Below are 10,099 nucleotides of genomic sequence, written 5' to 3'. Positions count from 1 at the left end.
AACTTAGCCGGGCGAGGTGGCAGGCGCCTGTAGTCCCAGCTACTCGGGAGGCTGAGGCAGGAGAATGGCGTGAACCCGGGAGGCGGAGCTTGCAGTGAGCTGAGATCCGGCCACTGCACTCCAGCCTGGGTGACAGAGCGAGACTCCGTCTCAAAAAAAAAAAAAAAAAAAAAAAAAAGAAAGGTGAATCTGCTGGCTGGGCATGGTGGTTCATGCCTATGATCCCAGCACTTTGGGAGGCCGAGGTGGGCGGATCACCTGAGGTCAGGAGTTCAAGATCATCCTGACCAACATGGAGAAACCCTGTCTCTACTAAAAATACAAAATTTAGCCGGGCGTGGTGGTGCATGCCTGTAATCCCAGCTGCTTGGGAGGCTGAGGCAGGAGAATCACTTGAATCTGGGAGGTGGAGGTTGCAGTGAGCCAATATTGCACTTATTGCCCTCCAGCCTGGGCAACAAGAGTGAAACTTCATTTAAAAAAAAAAAAAAAAAAAAAGATGAATCTGCAAAAAACTTAAGCATCACTGATATCTAATTGGTTACAGGAATGGAGGAAAGGGAGAACGACTTGAGGGAGGCAGCCCCTGTCTGGATTCCAAGCCCTGCTCGGAATCAGAGGGCAATGGCGAGAGGTGAAGGCTAAAGGTGCTTTTTAGTCTGGATGCTTGTGTGTCCCTCTGCATCCCTCCCTTCCTCTCCCATTGTCATTCTCTCATCTTCTGCGTTAATTCCTACCAGCACATCTATACATGCCACCACTGGTACAGCCTCCTGAGGCTCTGCTTAGGCAAGGGATGAAGGGTTACCAATGACCCAGCAATAAATGGTAAGTGAATTTGTCTTGCATCATGCCTGCAGGGGAATCTTTCCTAAGTTATTTAGAACCTTGAATTGTTTACTCTAAGGAAGGGCTTCTTAACCTGAGGACTATGGATAGATTGCAAGAGATCCATGGAGTTAGATAGGAAATTCACTAACCTTGAACTGAAATTTAGCATTATTATAAATCCAGGCAATAAATCATGTAGCATTATCAGTCCCAGTGACTTGGTCACCATCAATGGAAATCACAGACATTTTTATATCTTGTTATAATTGTTTCAGAGAGCATGAACTATCTTCTGCACTTACTACTTTGCAGTTTTGTTGTTGTTGTTGAGACGGAGTCTCGCTCTGTCGCCCAGGTTGGAGTGCTATGGCTGGATCTCAGCTCACTGCAAGCTCCGCCTCCCGGGTTTACGCCATTCTCCTGCCTCAGCCTCCTGAGTAGCTGGGACTACAGGCGCCCGCCACCTCGCCCGGCTAGTTTTTTGTATTTTTTTAGTAGAGACGGAGTGTCACTGTGTTCGCCAGCATGGTCTTGATCTCCTGACCTCGTGATCCACCCATCTCGGCCTCCCAAAGTGCTGGGATTACAGGCTTGAGCCACTGCGCCCGGCCTACTTTGCAGTATTAATAGTGAAACTAGACCTCCTGCTTTATCTTGTTATTGAGTGTGTTAATTTCTCACAAATATATGATTGATCAGGAATTTTAAAAATACTTTGGCCAAGTGAGGTGGCTCACATCTGTAATCCCAGCACATTGGGAGGGCAAGGTGGGAGGATCACTTGAGACCAGGAGTTTGAGACCAGACTGAATAACACAGTGAGATCCCATTTCTGCAAGAACTGAAAAGATTAGCTGGGTGTGATGGCACATGCCTATAATCCTAGCTACTTGGGAGGCTGAGGTGGAAGGATTGTTGAAGCGATGATTGCACCACTGCACTCCAGCCTGGACAACAGAGTGAGACCCTGTCTCAAAAAAAGAAAGAAAAGAAAAGAAAGAAGAAAAGAAAGAAAAGAGAGAGAGAAAGAAAGAGAAATAAAGAAAGAGAAGGAAAGAAAGAAAATGGGAGGGAGGCAGAGCAAGATGGCTGAATAGAAGCCTAACAATTGTCCTCCCTGCAGGAACATCAAGTATCCACACACACACACACCCCTTCATAAGAATCAAAAATCAGGTGAGCAATCACAGTACCTGGTTTTAACTTCCTGTTGCTGAAGGAGATAATGAAGAGGGTAGGAAAGATAGTCTTGAACTGCTGACTCCACCCCTCTCCCGTCTCCCAACAGTGGCCGTGTGGCACAGAGAGAGCCGGTGTGCTTGGGGGAGGGAGAGCGCAGTGACTGGGGGACTTTGCACTGGAACTCAGTGCTGCCCCCTCAGAGCAGAAAGTAAAACCAGGCAGAACTCAGCCAGCAATGGAGGGAGCATTTAGATCAGCCCTACCCGAGGGAACCTGCCCATCCCAGTGGTGGCAAGCCGACTTTCGGCAAACCTCGCCACCATGCGCTGAAGTGCTCTGGGATCCTAAACAAATTTGAAAGGCAGTCTAGGCCACAAGGACTACAACTCCTAGGCAAGTCCTAGTGCCACACTGGGCTTGGAACCAGTGGACTTGGGGGCACATGGCCTCCTGGGACACAAGCCTGGGCAGCTAAGGGAGAGCTTGTGCCACTTATCCCCCAACCTCAGGCAGCACAGTTCACAGCTCTGAGAGACGTCTTCCTCCTGCTTGTGGAGAGGGAACGTAGAAACCAGCTCAGCCACAGTGGCACAGGGCACCAGGCAGTCATGAGGCCTCCATTCCAGGCCCTAGCTCCTGGACTACGTTTCTAGACGTACCCTGGGCCAGAAGGGAACCTGCTGCCTTGATGGGAAGGACCCTGTCCCGGCAGACTGCATCACCTGCTGACGACAGGGCCCTTAGGCCCTGTATAATCAGCAGCAATACCCAGGGAGTACGTCATGGGCCTTGGGTGAGACTCTGAGATGTGCTGGCTTCAGGCATGACCCCGCACATTTCTAGCTGTGGTGGCTACAAAGAGGGACTATCTTTGCTTGAGAAAAGGAGAAGGAAGGGTAAAGGGGACTTTGTCAAAACCAGGCAGAACTCAGCCTAGGTACCAGCTCAGCCACAGTGGGGTATAGCACCAAGTGGGCTCTTGGGGCCCCTAATTCTAGGCCTTGGCACTTGGATGGCATTGCTGGACCTACCCTCGGCCAGAGGGGAGCCCACTTCCATGAAGGATGAGTCCTAGGCCTGGCAGCGTTCTGAAGAGCCCTAGGCTGTAAGTGAACATCGGTGGTAGCCTGGCTGTACCACCCTGGGTCCACGGTGGTGGTGGCCAAGGGGAGACAATCCTCTCCTGGTGGAGAGGGGAGAGAAGAGTGGGAAGGACTTTGTCTTGTAGTTTGAGTGCCAGCACAGCTACAATAGGATAGAACACCAGGAAGATTCCTAAGGTTTCTGGCTGCAGGTCCTGGTTCCCAGATAGCATCTCTGGACCCACCTAGGGCCTGGGGGAACTTGCCACTCTGAAGGGAAGGACATAAGAAGGACATAAGCCTGGCTTCACCGCCTACTGATTGTAGAGCCTTAGGGCCTTGAACAAACACAGTTAGTAGCCAGGCAGTGGTTATAGCAGGCCACGGGTGAGACGCAGTGCAGTCACAGTGCTGGTGGCCACAGGGGTGTTGTGTCACCACTTCCCCAGCTCCAGGCAGCTCAGCACAGAGAGAGAGAGAGACTCTGTTTGTTTAAGATAAAAGTAAGGAATGAGAACAAGAGTCTCTGCATGGTACTCTAGATAATTCTTCCAGATCTTATCCAGTACCACCAAGGCAGTACCTCTAAGAATAACCACAGTGTTACTGGGCTTAGGGAGACCCTAAGGCAGATATGGCTGGAGTGACCAAAAGCTTAGATCACAACACTCAAGTCCCATCTAATATGCACAAAGCCTTCCTAAGAAGGGCAGGTACAAAGAAGCCCAGACTGTGAAGATGATAATAAATACTAACTCTTCAATGCCCAGATACCAATGAACATCCACAGGCATCACAACCCTGCATGAAAACATGCGCCCAACAAATGAACTAAATGAGGAACCAGAGACCGATCCTGAAGAAGCAGAGATATTTGACTTTTTGGACACAGAATTCAAAACGGCTATTTTGAGGAAACTCAAAGAAATTCAAGAGAACACAGAGAAGGGATTCAGATTCTATCAGATAAATTTAACAAATAATTGAAATAATTAAAAAGAATCAAGCAGAGATTCTGGACTGGAAAAATGCAATTGGCATACTAAAGAATGCATTAGAGTCCTTTAATAGCAGAATTAATCAAACAGAAGAAAGGATTAGTGAGCTCGAACACAGGCTATTTGAAAATATACAGGCAGAGGAAACAAAATAAAAAAAGACTAAAAAACAATGAAGCACACTTAAAAGGACCTAGAAAATACCTTTGAAAGGGCAAGTCTAAGATTTATTGGCCTTAAAGAGGAGGCAGAGAGAGGGATGGGGTAGAAAGTTAATTCAAAGGATAAAAACAGAGAACTTCCTAAACCTAGAGAAAGCTATCGATATCCAAGTACAAGAAGGTTATAGAACACCAAAGAAGATGACCTCAAGGCATTTAATCATCAAACTCCCAAAGGGTCAAGAATAAAGAAAGGATCCTAAAGGCAGTAAGAGAAAAGAAACAACGTACAATGGAGCTCCAATACATCTGGCAGCAGACTTTTTAGTGGAAACCTTACAGGCCAGGAGAGAGTGGCATGATATATTTAAAGTGCTGAATAGGCTGGATGCAGTGGCTCACGCCTGTAATCCCAGCACTTGGGAGGCTGAGGCGGGCAGATCACCTGAGGTCAGGAGTTAGAGACCAGCCTGACCAACATGGAGAAAACCCATCTCTACTAAAAATACAAAACTAGCTGGGCGTGGTGACACATGCCTGTAATCCCAGCTACTTGGAAGGCTGAGGCAGGAGAATCCCTTGAACCTGGGAGGCGGAGGTTGCAGTGAGTCGAGATCAAGCCATTGCACTCCAGCCTGGGCAACAAGAGTGAAACTCCATCTCAAAAAATAAAAATAAAAATAAAGGCCAGGCGCGGTGGCTCAAGCCTGTAATCCCAGCACTCTGGGAGGCCGAGGCGGGCGGATCACGAGGTCAGGAGATCGAGACCATCCTGGCTAACACGGTGAAACCCCGTCTCTACTAAAAAAAATACAAAAAACTAGCCGGGCGAGGTGGCGGGCGCCTGTAGTCCCAGCTATTCGGGAGGCTGAGGCAGGAGAATGGCGTAAATCCGGGAGGCGGAGCTTGCAGTGAGCTGAGATCCGGCCACTGCACTCCAGCCCGGGCGACAGAGCGAGACTCCGTCTCAAAAAAAAAAAAAAAAAAAAAAAAAAAAAAAAAAAAATAAAGTGCTGAAGGATAAAAGACTTTTATCCTAGAATAGTATATCTGATGAAAATATCCTTCAAACGTGAAGGAGAAATAAAGATATTCCCAGACAAGCAAAGGCTGAGAGATTTTTGTGAACATCAAACCTATCCTACAAGGAATGCTAAAGGGAGTCCTTTAATCTGAAAGAAAAGGATGTTAATGAGCAATAAGCAATAATCTGAAGGTACAAAACTCACTGAAAAATGGAATAGTACAACACTGAAACTGTGGTGTGTAAAGTACTCATATCTTAAATAGAAATACTAAAAGATGAACAAAAATAATAACTACTTTTCAAGATGTAGACTGCACAATAAGATATAAATAGAAACAATAAAAAGTTGAAAAGCAAGGAGACAGAGTTAAAGGGTAATGTTTTTTATTAGTTTTCTTTTTGCTTGTTTGTTTATGCAACCAATGTTGTTATCAGTTTAAAATAATGGGTTATAAGATAGTATATGCAAGCCTCATGGTAATCTCAAATCAAAAACCAGCTGGGCATGGTGGTTCAAGCCTGTAATCTCAGCACTTTGAGAGACCAATGTGGGCAGATTGCTTGAGCCCAGGAGTTTGACGCCAGCTTGGGCAACATGGCAAAACCCCATCTCTACAAAAAATACAAAAATTAGCTGGGAATGGTGGCCTGCACCTGCAGTCCCAGCTCCTTGGGAAAATGAGGTGAGTGGACCACTTGAGCCTAGGAGGATGAGGTTGCTGTGAGCTCTAGTTGCACCACTGTACTCCAGCCGGAGTGACAGAATGAGACCCAGTCTCAAAAACAAAGCAAAACAAACAACAACAAAAAACTCAAAACAAAAAAAAATAGATACACAAAAAACAAAAGCAAAAATTAAATCATACTACCAGAGAAAATCACTTTCATTAAAAGGAAGGAAAGAAGGAAGATAAAAAGCACAAAACAACCAGAAAACAAATAACAAAATGGCAGGAGAAAATCTTACTTATCAATACATTGATTGTAAATGACTCAATTCTGCAATGAAAAGACAGAGTGTCTAAATGGATTAAAAATAAGACCCAGTGATCTGTTGCCTACAAGAAACATACTTCACCAATAAAGATAATCAGAGACTGAAAATAAAAGTATAGAAAAGATATTCCATGCAAACGTAAACTAAAAAAGAATAAGAGTAGCTAGGCCGGGCGCGGTGGCTCAAGCCTGTAATCCCAGTACTTTGGGAGGCCGAGGCGGGTGGATCACGAAGTCAGGAGATCGAGACCATCCTGGCTAACATGGTGAAACCCCGTCTCTACTAAAAATACAAAAAACCAGCCGGGCGTGGTGGCGGGCGCCTGTAGTCCCAGCTACTCGGAGGCTGAGGCAGGAGAATGGCGTAAAGCCGGGAGGCGGAGCTTGCAGTGAGCCGAGATCGGGCCACTGCACTCCAGCCTGGGTGACACAGCGAGACTCCGTCTCAAAAAAAAAAAAAAAAAAAAAAAAAAAAAGAATAAGAGTAGCTATACTTATATGACACAAAGTAGATTTCAAGACAAAACTATAGAAAGAAGCAAAGAATCATTATATAATGATAAAGGGATCAATTTAGCAAGAAAATATAACAATTATAAATATATATGCATCTAACACTAGAGCACCCAGATATATATAAACCAAATATTATTACAACTAAGGAGAGAGATACGTCCTAATAATAGATGGAGACTTCAAGACCACACATTCAGCCTTGGACCAATCATCCAGACATAAAATCAACAAAGAAACATTGGCCTTATCTGCACTGTAGACTGAACAGACCTAATTGTTATTTAAAGAACATTTTATCCAACAGCTGAAGACTACACATTCTTCTCCTCTGCACATGGATTATTCTCAAGGGTAGACCATGTGTTAGCTCACAAAACAAGTCTTAAAAACATTTTTTAAGAATTGAAATAATAGGCCAGGTGCAGTGGCTCACACCTGTAATCCCAGTACTTCGGGAAGCCGAGGTGGGCAGATCACGAGGTCAAGAGATGGAGACCATCCTGGAAAACATGGTGAAACCCTGTCTCTACTAAAAAATACAAAAATTAGCCGGGCATGGTGGTGCACGTAGTCTCAGCTACTCCGGAGGCTGAGGCAGGAGAATCACTTGAACCAGGGGGGCAGAGGTGGCAGTGAGCTGAGATCGCACCACTGCACTCCAGCCTGGTGACAGAGTGAGAATCCATGCCAAAAAAAAGAAAAAAAAAAATGAAAGAATTGAAAGAATATCACGTATTTTCTCTGTCCACAATGAAGTAAAACTAGAAGTCAATGACAAGATAAATTTTAGAAACTATACAAATATATGGAAATTAAACAGTATGATCCTGAATGACCAGTGGCCCAAGGAAGAAATTAAGAAAGGAATCAAAAAATTTATTGAAACAAGTGATAATGGAAACACAACATACCAAAACCCATGGATACAGCAAAAACAGTACTAACAGGGAAGTTTATAGCTATAAGTGCCTATATAAAAAAGAGGAAAAACTTGAACAACCTAACGATGCATCTTAAAAAATTAAAAAAGCAAAAGCAAACCAAACTCAAAATTAGAAGAAAAAATGTAATAAAGATCACAGTAGGCAAGGTACAGGGGCTCATGCCTATAATCCCTGCACTTTGGGAGGCAGAGGCAGAAGGATGGCTTGAGCCCAGGAACTCAAGACCAGCCAGGGCAACGTACTGAGACCCTGTTTACACACACACACACACACACACAAAAGTCAAAAACACTAAGCCGAGCATGATGGCACATGTCTGTAGTCCCAGATAATTGAGGGGCTGAGGTGGGAGTATTGCTTGAGCCTGGGAGGTTGAGGCTGCAGTGAGCCATGAGAGTGTCAATACACTCCATCTTGGGCAACAAAGTAAGACTGTATCAAAAAACAAAACAAAACAAAAACAAAACAAAACAGAAAACAGAAATAAAATTGAAATGAAGAAAACAATACAAAACATCCATGAAATGAAAAGCTTTTTTTTTTTTGACAAGATAAACAAAAATAACCAACCTTTAGCCAGACTAAGAAAAAAGAGAGAAGATACAAATAAATGAAATTAGAAATTAAAAAGGAGACATTACAACTGATACCACAGGAATTCAAAGGATCATTAGAGGCTACTATGAGCAAATGTATGTCAATGAATTGGAAAATCTAGAAGCAATGGATACATTCCAGACACACCAAGATTGAACCATGAAGAAATTCAAAACCTGAACAGAACAAAAACCAGTGATGAGACTAAAGCTACAATAAAATGTCTTCCAGCAAACAAAAGCCTGGGCCTGAATGCTTCACTGCTGAATTCTACCAAACATTTAAGGAAAAATATTACCAATCCTACTCAAACTATTCTGAAAAGTAGAGAATACTTCCAAACTCATTCTATGAGGCTAGTATTATCTTGCTGCCAAAAACAAAGACACATTAAAAAAAAAAAAAGAAAAAGAAAAAAGGAAACTACAGGCCAGTATCCCTAATGAAAACTGATGCAAAAATCCTCATCAAAGTACTAACAAGACTGGGTGCAGTGACTCATGCCTGTAATCCCAGCACTTTGAAAGGCTGAGGTGGGCAGATTACCTGAGGTCAGGATTCAAGACTAACCTGCTCAAAATGGTGAAACCCTGTCTCTACTAAAAATACAAAAATTAGCCGGGTGTGGTAGCGCATGACTGTAATCCCAGCTATTCAGGAGGCTGAGGCAGGAGAATCGCTTGAACCGGGGAGGCAGAGGCTGCAGTGAGCCGAGATCTGAGATTGCACCACTGCACCCCAGCCTGGGTGACAGAGCAAGACTCTGCACCACTCCCCCCACCCCCGCCCCCCCCAAAATACTAGCAAACTGAATTCAATAACAAATTTTTAAAAATTAGCCAGGTGTGGTGGCAGACACCTGTAGCCCCAGCTACTTAGGAGGCTGAGGCAGGAGGATCACTTGGGCCCAGGAGGTGGAGCTTGCAGTGAGCCAAGATTGTGTCACTGCACTCCAGCCTGGGTGACAGATTGATACTCTGTTTCTAAAAGAAAAAGAAACAAAATGGATTAAATATTTATATTTTAGACCTCAAACTGTGAAACTGCTACAAGAAAACAATGGGGAAACTCTCTAGGACATTGAACTGGGCAAAGAAAACAATCAAGAAAGTAGAGACAATCCACCAAATGGGAGAAAACGTTTGCAGATTATCCATCTAACAAGGGATTAATAACCACAAAAATTAGCTGGGTGTGGCAGTGGGCATCTGTAGTCCCAACTACTCGGGAGGCTGAGGCAGGAGAATCGCTTGAACCTGGGAGGCAGAGGTTGCAGTGAGCTGAGATCACACCACTGCACTCCAGCCTGGGCAACAGAGCAAGACTTCATCTAAAAAATAATAATAATAATAATAATAATCAGAATATATAAGGAGCTCAAACAATCCTGTAGGAAAGGCCAGGTGTGGTGGCTCATACCTGTAATCTCAGCACTTTGGGAGGCTGAGGTGGGTGGATGGCTTGAGTCCAGGAGGTTGAGACCAGTCTGGACAACATGACAAAATCCCATCTCGACAAAATAATACAAAAATTAGCAAGGCATGGTGGCATGTGCCTGTAGTCCCAGCTACTCAGGAGGCTGATGTGGGAGGATTGCTTGAGCCTGGGAGGCAGAGGTTGCAGTGAGCAGAGATCGCACCACTGCACTCCAGTCTGGGTGACAGATAGAGACCTTGCCTTGAAACCAAACCAAACAAAATAAAACACCCCCCCCAAAACAAACAAACAAACAAACAAAAAACCTCATAGGAAAATATCCAGTAAT

The 10,099-nt window shown here is 44.5% G+C and overlaps 2 protein-coding genes across 2 annotated transcripts in view; both read right to left on the bottom strand.

Annotated features, from left to right (window-relative positions):
• The window catches only part of EFCAB2 (EF-hand calcium binding domain 2), a 483,350-nt gene that overhangs the window by 344,644 nt on the left and 128,607 nt on the right, over positions 1 to 10,099 (bottom strand). The window lies entirely within an intron of this gene.
• The window catches only part of LOC126951220 (cytochrome c oxidase assembly protein COX20, mitochondrial), a 213,754-nt gene that overhangs the window by 84,799 nt on the left and 118,856 nt on the right, over positions 1 to 10,099 (bottom strand). The window lies entirely within an intron of this gene.

The sequence above is a fragment of the Macaca thibetana genome, chromosome 1 (genome assembly GCF_024542745.1).
Source record: "Macaca thibetana thibetana isolate TM-01 chromosome 1, ASM2454274v1, whole genome shotgun sequence".
In the NCBI taxonomy this organism is placed as follows: Eukaryota; Metazoa; Chordata; class Mammalia; order Primates; family Cercopithecidae; genus Macaca; species Macaca thibetana.
Note: the sequence above shows the minus strand (reverse complement) of the source record. Positions and strands in the feature narration are given on the sequence as shown.